Source organism: Elephas maximus, chromosome 26 (assembly GCF_024166365.1).
Source record: "Elephas maximus indicus isolate mEleMax1 chromosome 26, mEleMax1 primary haplotype, whole genome shotgun sequence".
Lineage (NCBI taxonomy): Eukaryota > Metazoa > Chordata > Mammalia > Proboscidea > Elephantidae > Elephas > Elephas maximus.
In genome coordinates, this window is record NC_064844.1 from 39,239,908 (window position 1) to 39,252,387 (window position 12,480).

Sequence of the window (12,480 nt, forward strand, 5' to 3'; positions counted from 1 at the left end):
ATTGAAGAATGTCATAAGAGAAAACTCATATTGACTCAGGTTTCTTTTAGTCTGCTAATTAGTATTTGCCACTATAAACAAATGGCCAAATTTAAGTGCTCTAGAATACAGCCACCAGCTGCTGTTGAGTCGGTTCCCACTCATGGTGAGCCCATGTGTGTCAGAGTAGAACTGTGCTCCACAGGGTTTTCCACAGCTGATTTTTCAGAAGTAGATAACCAAGGCTTTCTTCCTAGGCACCCCTGGGTGGACTCAAACCTTCAACATTTCAGTTAGCAGCCGAGCACTTAACCATTTGTGCCACCCAGGAACTCCGAGATATAACCAGATCTCAAGAAACCATTACAGCATTTCTAAACCCACTGACAATAGCAATAGCCTAAAATATAAGATAAGCTTCTCCACGGACATACTAACAACATGTAACTTTGAAAATAACCCATCTGATGGCCTCTTTATTGTCATTAATTATAAAAACCTTTCATTTTTATGTTGTTTATTTTTACATGTAAGCCCAAAATAAGATCCATAATAAAATTTTAAGGCTCATTCACAGGGGCTCCCTTCACTGAAATTAAGTGAGATAAGACTTTAAGTTACTAATGTGCACATACCGGTATTAATACTAAATAAATCTACATACTTATAAAAACCTTTCATTTTTATGTTGTTTATTTTTACATGTAAGCCCAAAATAAGATCCATAATAAAATTTTAAGGCTCATTCACAGGGGCTCCCTTCACTGAAATTAAGTGAGATAACACTTTAAGTTACTAATGTGCACATACCGGTATTAATACTAAATAAATCTACATACTTGAGAAGGGGACATAGAAAAAGGGGAGAGCTACTAAATAAAAAAAATTAAAAAAAAATTTTTTTTTTTTACTATAGTATTTGTTATGAGTAAATCATTATTTCTCTGAAATTCCTTGATTTATTGAAGAATAAAAAAGGTCAGTAGTAATATAATTGGAATTCTAACTTCTAAATTGTTGCCATTTCATAAACAGTTGCTCAGGATTTCTGAGAACTATCTTTCGGAGTTTAAGATGGTGAGGGCTTATGTGCTTCCCATACACACTGTGGAAACTGGCTTACTAACCCCACGTTCACGCAGGGTGATTTGGAGAAAGGCTAAAGAGAGACTAGGTAACTGTCAAACCATAGCTTCTCCTCTTTAGTTGGTTCAGTCACTAATTTCTTCCTTGCAATCTTTACTCAATCCTATGCGTGACCCCAGAGAGGAAAAAAACTTCTTTTGTAACAAATACTTCCCATAATCTTTGGGGTAAAGAATTTGAAGGATAAAAAGTAAGATGTCTTGTAAGCAGCAGGGAACAATTATGTATGCAGAGAAATGCACTGTGTTTGATCTTTTCACCTTATTTTTTTTTTTATTAACTTTTATTGAGCTTCAAGTGAACGTTTACAAATCAAGTCAGACTGTCACATATAAGTTTACATACACCTTACTCCGTACTCCCACCTGCTCTCCCCCTAATGAGTCAGCCCTTCCAGTCTCTCCTTTCGTGACAATGTTGCCAGCTTCCAACTCTCTCTATCCTCCCATCCCCCCTCCAGACAGGAGATGCCAACACAGTCTCAAGTGTCCACCTGATATAATTAGCTCACTCTTCATCAGCATCTCTTTCCTACCCACTGTCCAGTCCCTTTCATGTCTGATGAGTTGTCTTCGGGAATGGTTCCTGTCCTGGGCCAACAGAAGGAAGGTTTGGGGACCATGACCGCTTTTCACCATTATTTTTAAATATAACTCCATCTTAATTGGGAGCCTCTAAACCAATGCAGTATTCAAATTTCATGTATGATTATAAAATTTGAAATGCTGTGGGGCCATATCCCAACAACTGGATTTAACATACCAAAGCTATGGAATGAACAAATGAATAAATAAACTACAGGAATTCAAATCGGCACTATTTATATACTCATTTTATACCCATTTTTTAAAAAGAAAAATATAGACAGCGAATGGCTGCATTTCCACACAAATAGTTATTACAAACAATTATCAATATTATTACTGGCACGACATGTTCTAAAAGTTGATTATTTGGTGATATCTATGATTCTTCAAATGATTCAAATAATAAGAGTTATGAATATTTAAAATTAAAACAAGTTATAGAGACCAGCCAATTCAAGTGCATTATTTTTGTCATAAGGGAAATGGTCTAGAGAGGTTAGAAGACTTGCCTAGGGTCACTTAACGAGTTAGTTAGCTGCTGTTGTTGTGTGCTGTCAAGTAATTCCGACTCATAGCAACCCTGTATGACATGCCAGAACTGCCCTACTACAGAGGCTATAATCTTTACAGAAACAGATCACCAAGTCTTTTCTCCTGTAGTTGGCTAGCAGTAGAGCCATAATCAAATTCAAATATGCTCTCTTGGTTCTGTGTACTTTCTGCTGTATCATCCAGCAATGGAGCAGCATGTGCAATAAAAACGGGCATCCCACGAAACATTCAACATACTGTCACACCTGTGCCTTTGTTGCTCAGAGGCAGTTTTTAAAAATAGCATTTTCACAATTGCCTTTCTATAAAACTGATTTGTGTTAAGTGGCTTATATCCTAAACTCTAAAGTAATTCAAAGAATACTTTCAAAGAGACACAGTCACTCAATGTAAAACATTTTTAAAAATACTTAATTACTTCACTGAGAAAAATATAACAGTGAAAAAGAACCCACATCAAAGACAAGTGATATTACTTCATTCAAGTAAAATATCTTAAAGTCATCTGGCTTTAGTACTTGTCACTTGCCTATTAGAAGTTTCTGCCTTCCTAATTATGGTCTCCTCAAAATTAATTTCTGGTCAAAATCAGAGGATTAAGGCAGAACAACACCAAAATATAAACAAGGAAGCAGGAAAAATGACTCAAAGCTAAAAATGCAAAGTGGATAATCTGTAACTTCAATATCTTGTTAAGTACTATTTATGAACCTGACAAACCCCCAAATATTTTATCTTCAGCCCAGATATCTCCCCTGAATTCCAGACTCATCTATCCAGCTACCTACTTAACATCTTTGGATGTCTCATTTCTCCCCACAAACCCACCTCTGTTAAGGGCAAACTGGTTTACCTAGTTGCTCAAGCTAAAAACCTTGGTGTCATATTTTGACTCTGCTCTGACCTCATCTTCTTCTTACCCCCTTACTCACTCCCCTCCAGCTTACTTGCTGTTCCCTGAATAATCTAGGCATACTTTCATCTCAGGGCCTTTGAACTTGCTAGTCGTTCTGCTAGAATGCACTTTCCCCCATATGGCTCACTCTTCTATCTCTTTCTAGTCCTTCCTTAAATGTCACCTTCTTATTGGTAAAGCATCACCACTCCCTGCACCCTCTATGCCTTTCTCTGATGCTTTATTTTTCTCTACAGCACTTAACACTTTCATATAAACTATATAAATTACTAGGTGTCTGTCCCCGCCCCCAAACCCTGGTGGCGTTGTGGTTAAGTGCTACAGCTGCTAACCAAAGGGCCAGCACTTCGAATCCGCCAGGCGCTCCTTGGAAACTCTGTGGGGCGGCTCTACTCTGTGCTGTAGGGTCGCTATGAGTCGGAATTGACTTGACAGCACTGGGTTGGGTTTTTCTGTTCCCCTCCACTGGAATGTAAGCTCCATGAGATTTGTCTGTTTTGCTCACTGCTGGATACCTAATGCTTAAAACAATGATGGCACATAAATGGTACTCAAATATTTGTTGAATGAACGAAATGTATGAAGATCTAGAACTGTCTTCATTTTTATCTGTTTCCTACTTTTCCAAAGGATTTTGACTGAGGAATTTCTTTAGCATTTGTTAACTCTGAGGAGTACCACTGATTTCATATAGTAAATGCTACTGTTTTTTAATTCAAACTATTTTAAAGGCTATTTGGAATTGTGTTCTATTTTTACAGGCAAAAGATATAGATATACAAACTGACATCAGATATTAGAAACACGATTTCCACGATATATCATGAAGCCAACACAGGTTCCACCTACTTCTACACTCTGGATCCAATTTGCACAAGTAATCAATATTTACATGGCAAATCATAAAGCATTGTAATATGCTTCAACTAAATGGAAAAAATAAATTATAATCAATATAATTTTAATGGCAAGGGTATTTTCTTAAACTATTAGCGGCCCATGTAGTGTATATGATGTTCACTGGTAATCACAGTCAATTAACTGAAATAACCAATCCACTGAGATGGCAATTTAGTACACTGATCTTATTAAAGCACCTGGCATAGGAACTCACTTGGCATAGGAACTGTATCTGTTTGGTGAATGGAGTTGGACTTACGAATCAGACTTAAAAAGGCTTTATAAAGGGGAGGCGGAGCCAAGATGGCGGACTAGGCAGACGCTACCTCGGATCCCTCTTACAACAAAGACACGGAAAAACAAGTGAATCGATCACATACATAACAATCTACGAACCCTGAACAACAAACACAGATTTAGAGACGGAGAACGAACTAATACGGGGAAGCAGCGATTGTTTCCAGAGCCTGGAGCCAGCATACCAGTCAGGTACGGCACAAGCACAGAGACCTGCTCCACCCCCCTGAACTAACCCCGGGAGGGGGACTAGCCGGTTCCACGGGCGGCGTGGGACGCAGCCGTTAGGAGAAGTCCCCGGGAGGCAGTGACTGAACTTGGAGCAGAAAGAGTAGCATCCGAGCCGGGGAACCGTCCCACAGGGATTTGGACTGCACGCAGGTACGCCATAAACACGGAGAGTTGCTCCACCCCCTGAACTAACCCCGGGAAGGTGACCATCCGGGTCGCGCGGGCAGCGTGGGACGCAGCCGGTAGGAGAAGTCCCCGGGAGGCAGCGACTGGTATTGGAGCGGGGAGAACAGCGTTCCAGCCGGGACACTCGGTCGCGGCACAAGCACGGGGAGCTACTCCACCCATCTGAACTAACCCCGGGAGGGGGCCCACCTGGTTCACGGGGGCGGCACGGCCACGCGGCTGGAGGGACGAGAAGTCCCCGGGAGGCAGCGACTGATTTTGGAGTCGAGAGTGCACCGTCCCAGTAGGGGAGCCTTGACGCTGGGCGTGCGGCTGGAAGCGGAGGATCTGACCGTGACTCCAGCGGGCCAGACCCCCCGGGGGCAATCTCCACACAGACAGCACACATAGGCGACGTGCCCGCGGGAATCTCAGATATAAGAGTCATTCCAAGCAAGACAAGCAACTCTGGCTATATTCTGAGGTGCTACTCTCCTATCTCTCTGTTCCCTCCCCCACCCTCCCCAGGCGGCTTCATTAACATCTGAATAGCCTGAGCCAGAGGGAGAACTCTGATAGGGATCTGACTGCAGTTTTTTTTTAGCGGATTTTCTGGAAAAACTAGTTTCCCAGTGATGGCTCGGAGACAACAATCCATATCAAACCACTTAAAGAAGCAGACCGTGACAGCTTCTCCAACTCCCCAAACAAAAGAATCAAAATCTTTCCCAAATGAAGATACAATTTTGGAACTATCAGATACAGAATATAAAAAACTAATTTACAGAATGCTTAATGATATCACAAATGAAATTAGGATATCTGCAGAAAAAGCCAAGGAACACACTGATAAAACTGTTGAAGAACTCAAAAAGATTATTCAAGAACATACTGGAAAAATTAATAAGTTGCAAGAATCCATAGAGAGACAACATGTAGAAATCCAAAAGATTAACAATAAAATAACAGAATTAGACAACACACTAGGAAGTCAGAGGAGCAGACTCGAGCAATTAGAATGCAGACTGGGACATCTGGAGGACCAGGGAATCAACACCAACATAGCTGAAAAAAAATCAGATAAAAGAATTAAAAAAAATGAAGAAACCCTAAGAATTATGTGGGACTCTATCAAGAAGGATAACCTGCGGGTGATTGGAGTCCCAGAACAGGGAGGGGGGACAGAAAACACAGAGAAAATAGTTGAAGAACTTCTGACAGAAAACTTCCCTGACATCATGAAAGACGAAAGGATATCTATCCAAGATGCTCATCGAACCCCATTTAAGATTGATCCAAAAAGAAAAACACCAAGACATATTATCATCAAACTCACCAAAACCAAAGATAAACAGAAAATTTTAAAAGCAGCCAGGGAGAAAAGAAAGGTTTCCTTCAAGGGAGAATCAATAAGAATATGTTCTGACTACTCAGCAGAAACCATGCAGGCAAGAAGGGAATGGGACGACATATACAGAACACTGAAGGAGAAGAACTGCCAACCAAGGATCATATATCCAGCAAAACTCTCTCTGAAATATGAAGGCGAAATTAAGATATTTACAGACAAACACAAGTTTAGAGAATTTGCAAAAACCAAACCAAAGCTACAAGAAATACTAAAGGATATTGTTTGGTCAGAGAACCAATAATATCAGATATCAGCACAACACAAGGTCACAAAACAGAACGTCCTGATATCAACTCAAATAGGGAAATCACAAAAACAAACAAATTAAGATTAATTAAAAAAAAAATTACACATAACAGGGAATCATGGAAGTCAATAGGTAAAAGATCACAATAATCAAAAAGAGGGACTAAATACAGGAGGCATTGAACTGCCATATGGAGAGTGATACAAGGCGATATAGAACAATACAAGTTAGGTTTTTACTTAGAAAAATAGGGGTATATAATGAGGTAACCACAAAAAGGTATAACAACTCTATAACTCAAGACAAAAACCAAGAAAAACGTAACGACTCAACTAACATAAAGTCAAACACTATGAAAGTGAGGATCTCACAATTTACTAAGAAAAACGCCTCAGCACAAAAAAGTATGTGGAAAAATGAAATTGTCAACAACACACATAAAAAGGCATCAAAATGACAGCACTAAAAACTTATTTATCTATAATTACCCTGAATGTAAATGGACTAAATGCACCAATAAAGAGACAGAGAGTCACAGACTGGATAAAGAAACACGATCCATCTATATGCTGCCTACAAGAGACACACCTTAGACTTAGAGACACAAACAAACTAAAACTCAAAGGATGGAAAAAAGTATATCAAGCAAACAATAAGCAAAAAAGAAGAGGAGTAGCAATATTAATTTCTGACAAAATAGACTTTAGACTTAAATCCACCACAAAGGATAAAGAAGGACACTATATAATGATAAAAGGGACAATTGATCAGGAAGACATAACCATATTAAATATTTACGCACCCAATGACAGGGCTGCAAGATATATAAATCAAATTTTAACAGAACTGAAAAGCGAGATAGATACCTCCACAATTATAGTAGGAGACTTCAACACACCCCTTTCGGAGAAGGACAGGACATCCAGTAAGAAGCTCAACAGAGACACGGAAGATCTAATTACAACAATCAACCAACTTGACCTCATTGACTTATACAGAACTCTCCACCCAACTGCTGCAAAATATACTTTTTTTTCTAGCGCACATGGAACATTCTCTAGAATAGACCACATATTAGGTCATAAAACAAACCTTTGCAGAGTCCAAAACATCGAAATATTACAAAGCATCTTCTCAGACCACAAGGCAATAAAACTAGAGATCAATAACAGAAGAACGAGGGAAAAGAAATCAAATACTTGGAAAATGAACAATACCCTCCTGAAAAAAGACTGGGTTATAGAAGACATCAAGGAGGGAATAAGGAAATTCATAGAAAGCAACGAGAATGAAAATACTTCCTATCAAAACCTCTGGGACACAGCAAAAGCAGTGCTCAGAGGCCAATTTATATCAATAAATGCACACATACAAAAAGAAGAAAGAGCCAAAATCAGAGAACTGTCCCTACAACTTGAACAAATAGAAAGTGAGCAACAAAAGAATCCATCAGGCACCAGAAGAAAACAAATAATAAAAATTAGAGCTGAACTAAATGAATTAGAGAACAGAAAAACAATTGAAAGAATTAACAAAGCCAAAAGCTGGTTCTTTGAAAAAATTAACAAAATTGATAAACCATTGGCTAGACTGACTAAAGAAATACAGGAAAGGAAACAAATAACCCGAATAAGAAATGAGAAGGACCACATCACAACAGAACCAAATGAAATTAAAAGAATCATTTCAGATTATTATGAAAAATTGTACTCTAACAAATTTGAAAACCTAGAAGAAATGGATGAATTCCTTGAAAATCACTACCTACCTAAACTAACACATTCAGAAGCAGAACAACTAAATAGACCCATAACAAAAAAAGAGATTGAAACGGTAATCAAAAAACTCCCAACAAAAAAAAGTCCTGGCCCGGACGGCTTCACTGCAGAGTTCTACCAAATTTTCAGAGAAGAGTTAACACCACTACTACTAAAGGTATTCCAAAGCATAGAAAATGACGGAATACTACCCAACTCATTCTATGAAGCCACCATCTCCCTGATACCAAAACCAGGTAAAGACATTACAAAAAAAGAAAATTATAGACCTATATCCCTCATGAACATTGATGCAAAAATCCTCAACAAAATTCTAGCCAATAGAATCCAACAACACATCAAAAAAATAATTCACCCTGATCAAGTGGGATTTATACCAGGTATGCAAGGCTGGTTTAATATCAGAAAAACCATTAATGTAATCCATCACATAAATAAAACAAAAGACAAAAACCACATGATCTTATCAATTGATGCAGAAAAGGCATTTGACAAAGTCCAACACCCATTTATGATAAAAACTCTTACCAAAATAGGAATTGAAGGAAAATTCCTCAACATAATAAAGGGCATCTATGCAAAGCCAACAGCCAATATCACTCTAAATGGAGAGAACCTGAAAGCATTTCCCTTGAGAACGGGAACCAGACAAGGATGCCCTTTATCACCGCTCTTATTCAACATCGTGTTGGAAGTCTTAGCCAGGGCAATCAGGCTAGACAAAGAAATAAAAGGTATCCGGATTGGCAAGGAAGAAGTAAAGTTATCACTATTTGCAGATGACATGATTATATACACAGAAAACCCTAAGGAATCCTCCAGAAAACTACTGAAACTAATCGAAGAGTTTGGCAGAGTCTCAGGTTATAAAATAAACATACAAAAATCACTTGGATTCCTCTACATCAACAAAAAGAACACCGAAGAGGAAATAACCAAATCAATACCATTCACGGTAGCCCCCAAGAAGATAAGATACTTAGGAATAAATCTTACCAAGGATGTAAAAGACCTATACAAAGAAAACTACAAAGCTCTACTACAAGAAATTCAAAAGGACATACTTAAGTGGAAAAACATACCTTGCTCATGGATAGGAAGACTTAACATAGTAAATATGTCTATTCTACCAAAAGCCATCTATACATTTAACGCACTTCCGATCCAAATTCCAATGTCATATTTTAAGGGGATAGAGAAACAAATCACCAATTTCATATGGAAGGGAAAGAAGCCCCGGATAAGCAAAGCACTACTGAAAAAGAAGAAGAAAGTGGGAGGCCTCACCTTACCTGACTTCAGAACCTATTATACAGCCACAGTAGTCAAAACAGCCTGGTATTGGTACAACAACAGACACATAGACCAATGGAACAGAATTGAGAACCCAGACATAGATCCATCCACGTATGAGCAGCTGATATTTGACAAAGGACCAGTGTCAATTAACTGGGGAAAAGACAGCCTTTTTAACAAATGGTGCTGGCATAACTGGATATCCATTTGCAAAAAAATGAAACAGGACCCATACCTCACACCATGCACAAAAACTAACTCCAAGTGGATCAAAGACCTAAACATAAAGACTAAAACGATAAAGATCATGGAAGAAAAAATTGGGACAACCCTAGGAGCCCTAATACAAGGTATAAACAGAATACAAAACATTACCAAAAATGATGAAGAGAAACCCGATAACTGGGAGCTCCTAAAAATCAAACACCTATGCTCATCTAAAGACTTCACCAAAAGAGTAAAAAGACCACCTACAGATTGGGAAAGAATTTTCAGCTATGACATCTCCGACCAGCGCCTGATCTCTAAAATCTACATGATTCTGTCAAAACTCAACCACAAAAAGACAAACAACCCAATCAAGAAGTGGGCAAAGGATATGAACACACATTTCTCTAAAGAAGATATTCAGGCAGCCAACAGATACATGAGAAAATGCTCTCGATCATTAGCCATTAGAGAAATGCAAATTAAAACTACGATGAGATTCCATCTCACACCAGCAAGGCTGGCATTAATCCAAAAAACACAAAATAATAAATGTTGGAGAGGCTGCGGAGAGATTGGAACTCTCATACACTGCTGGTGGGAATGTAAAATGGTACAACCACTTTGGAAATCTATCTGGCGTTATCTTAAACAGTTAGAAATAGAACTACCATACAACCCAGAAATCCCACTCCTCGGAATATACCCTAGAGATACAAGAGCCTTCATACAAACAGATATATGCACACCCATGTTTATTGCAGCTCTGTTTACAATAGCAAAAAGTTGGAAGCAACCAAGGTGTCCATCAACGGATGAATGGGTAAATAAATTGTGGTATATTCACACAATGGAATACTACGCATCGATAAAGAACAGTGACGAATCTCTGAAACATTTCATAACATGGAGGAACCTGGAAGGCATTATGCTGAGCAAAATGAGTCAGAGGCAAAAGGACAAATATTGTATAAGACCACTATTATAAGATCTTGAGAAATAGTAAACCTGAGAAGAACACATACTTTTGTGGTTACGAGGGGGGGAGGGAGGGAGGGTGGGAGAGGGTTTTTTTTATTGATTAATCAGTAGATAAGAACTGCTTTAGGTGAAGGGAAAGACAACACTCAATACATGGAAGGTCAGCTCAATTGGACTGGACCAAAAGCAAAGAAGTTTCCGGGATAAAATGAATGCTTCAAAGCTCAGCGGAGCAAGCGCGGGGGTCTGGGGAACATGGTTTGCGGGGACTTCTAAGTCAATTGGCAAAATAATTCTATTATGAAATCATTCTGCATCCCACTTTGAAATGTGGCGTCTGGGGTCTTAAATGCTAACAAGCAGCCATCTAAGATGCAGCAATTGGTCTCAACCCACCTGGAGCAAAGGAAAATGAAGAACACCAAGCCCACATGACAACTAAGAGCCCAAGAGACAGAAAGGGCCACATGAACAAGAGACCTACATCATCCTGAGACCAGAAGAACTAGTTGGTGCCCGGCCACAATCGATGACTGCCCTGACAGGGAGCTCAGCAGAGGACCCCTGAGGGAGCAGGAGAGCAGTGGGATGCAGACCCCAAATTCTCATAAGAAGACCAAACTTAATGGTCTGACTGAGACTGGAGGAATCCCGGCGGCCATGCTCTCCAGACCTTCTGTTGACACAGGACAGGAACCATCCCTGAAGACAACTCATCAGACATGAAAGGGACTGGTCAGCGGGTGGGAGAGAGACGCTGATGAAGAGTGAGCTAATTATATCAGGTGTACACTTGAGATTGTGTTGGCAACTCTTGTCTGGAGGGGGGATGGGAGGATAGAGAGAGAGGGAAGCCGGCAAAATTGTCAAGAAAGGAGAGACTGAAAGGGCTGACTCAAGACGGGGAGAGTAAGTGGGAGTAGGGAGTGAGATGTATGTAAACTTATATGTGACAGACTGATTGGATTTGTAAACGTTCACTTGAAGCTTAATAAAAGTTATTATAAAAAAAAAAAAAAAAAGGCTTTATAAAATCACCTTGCTAAATAATGAAAGCTTTATATTCCTAAACTGCAATTACTCATCTTTATATTTAACAAACAAAAAAACAAAAAGATTTCATTTCAATACTCGCCCCAAAATTGTGGACCTCACCCTCTCTCAATTTGCTTGCAGGTCACTAGCTAGCTATTTCTGGTACTCAGGATTCTCCCCATCACATAAAAGGGAGGTCTCAAACAAATAATCATCACGGTTATCAAAAGACTACACTCAATACATAAAGTATAAAGCAAAATAAGCAACATTTCACAGCACTTATCATGGATTGAATTGTGTCCCGCCAAAAATATGTGTCAACTTGGTTAGGCCAGAGCTGACAGAGAGCGAAAGCCTTCCCCTGGAGCCAACGCCCTGAATTTGGACTTGTAACCTGCTAGACTGGGTGAAAATAATTTCTTTGTTAAAGCCATCCACTTGTGGTATTTGTTATGGCAGCACTAGATGACTAAGACAACACTCTTCAATTTAGGTTTTGATCCTTTTACTAACGGAAAAACTTCTCTCAACAATGGGCAGGGAAGAATCTCTCCCATTTCTCCTCCTTGAGATTGCTTAAAACAGTTTCCAACAACATAGAAACTAAAAGGTGTGAGGAAACAGTCATGATCTTCTGGTAGGAGTATAAAATGCTGGTAACCCAGTGCCGTCGAGTTGATTCCAACTCATAGCAACCCTTTAGGACAGATATAAAATGCTGGTAGGAGTATAAAATGGCACAACCCCTA

At 39.3% G+C, this 12,480-nt stretch overlaps 1 protein-coding gene across 5 annotated transcripts in view; it reads right to left on the reverse strand.

The window, feature by feature from the left end:
• Positions 1-12,480, reverse strand: part of ARMC8 (armadillo repeat containing 8) — a 203,085-nt gene that overhangs the window by 104,468 nt on the left and 86,137 nt on the right. The window lies entirely within an intron of this gene.